General features: G+C 34.1%; 1 non-coding gene across 1 annotated transcript; it reads left to right on the top strand.

Moving 5' to 3' along the window:
- Nucleotides 1-884: 884 nt before the first annotated feature.
- On the top strand, nt 885-1,009 carry LOC118883137. Its single transcript, XR_005016930.1, has one exon. It is a non-coding gene; the product is annotated as a U6atac minor spliceosomal RNA (small nuclear RNA).
- Nucleotides 1,010-1,752: the final 743 nt, after the last annotated feature.

Here is a 1,752-nt window from a genome sequence, read left to right as displayed (position 1 = left end):
CAGGAGAGTGCTTACCCTGTGTATTTAAGCCTGATAATATATGGTGAGGGAGGTACTCAACATTCTCCTACCTGTTTCAGGTACACTTCGTTTCAAAAAGCAGACTCAAAGCGCACTTTGTGCTCAAGTCTTGGAAGATTATTCTCAATCTTTATCTGTCTGCCTTATAATTACTGTCAAATCTTCCAAGATTTTACCAGTAGGTGTTTTGCCAATTATTATTTTCCATAGTTTGAAAATTCTGTCTCCCTCCTCCCATGTCTGCAGAAGAATTTTAATTAGAATTTTAGAGAAAATTGATGTGGCCCTGCTAAACACACACCATTTGAATTAGATAGCCATCATTTTCAGATAAAATATTAAACATGTTATAACCTTGACTATTAATTTGACTTGATTTTCTTCCTGTAATATTTTAGTACTTTTTATTTTGTTTTTTAGTAACATGAAGAAATTCTAACCAAACTTACTTATACAACATCTTTAACATCTAGGTAATTTTAACATCTAGTTAAAACATTCTTTCCAAAATATGAATTTATGTTATGCTCCTTAATATATCTACATTATATTTAAATTATTAAATTTATATCTTAATTACAAGTATACCTAACCTCTAAAATATATCATTTTTGGATTTTTTTCTGACTCTAAGCATATTTTTAAAATGTGAATCCTGTTTATTGATGGTATGATTTTATGTAATAAAAAATAATTACACAATATTTACTTGAGGCTTGTAACCCAAAGTCTCATTCCCAAGGAAATCAGAAGCAAAATAAATTAGAGCAATAAAACACATGTCCTCATTATAAATCTAGGGATCATTCTGCAACATTGAACAGAAGATAAAAAAAACAAACTTGTTTTAAAATTAGATTTTAGTGTTGTATGAAAGGAGAGAAGGTTAGCACTCCCCTTGACAAGGATGGAAAGGCCCTTGGGCCTGACAATATGCATATGGTTAAGGCATTGCCACCTACTTCGTGGCATCAAACACTGTTTTTATTGGGATTGACATATACACACTACTATATATAAAATAGATAATTAATATGGACCTACTGTATAGCACAGGGAACTCGACTCAATACTCTGTAATGACCTATATGGGAAAAGAATCTAAAAAAGAGTGGATATATGTATATGTATAACTGATTCACTTTGCTGTGCAGCAGAAACTAACACAACATTGTAAATCAACTATACTCCAACAAAAATTAAAAAAAACAATCCCAAACCATCCTCGACAGTTAAATAAATGAAAAATGAATCTTTAAAACAAATAAATAAATTAGATTTTTAACTAAAAATGTATAATAATAACTTGTAAAGATTCTGAATTATCTACAGGATTGTGACTTATTTGATAAATGTGAAAGACTTCTTTTACCTTGAGAAAGACAAGCAAAAGCAAAATGTTTATGGTGTGTGTTCGTGTGTGTGTGTGTGTGTGTGTGTTCTGAAGAGTGGATATGAGGAATCTTGAAACACTAAAATCAATAGCTAAAGCTGAAAGACAATGAATATTGTTCCCATTGGGAAATAGGAAGATTCATACTGAGTAATGAGTGAGTTTTCGTCTTATCAAAAGAGCTGGGGGCTTCCCTGGTGGCGCAGTGGTTGAGAGTCTGCCTGCCGATGCAGGGGACACGGGTTCGAGCCCTGGTCTGGGAGGATCCCACATGCCGCGGAGCAGCTGGGCCCGTGAGCCGCAATTACTGAGCCCGCGCGTCTGGAGCCTGTGCTCCG

This window comes from Balaenoptera musculus, chromosome 16 (assembly GCF_009873245.2).
Source record: "Balaenoptera musculus isolate JJ_BM4_2016_0621 chromosome 16, mBalMus1.pri.v3, whole genome shotgun sequence".
NCBI classification, from domain to species: domain Eukaryota; kingdom Metazoa; phylum Chordata; class Mammalia; order Artiodactyla; family Balaenopteridae; genus Balaenoptera; species Balaenoptera musculus.
Note: the sequence above shows the minus strand (reverse complement) of the source record. Positions and strands in the feature narration are given on the sequence as shown.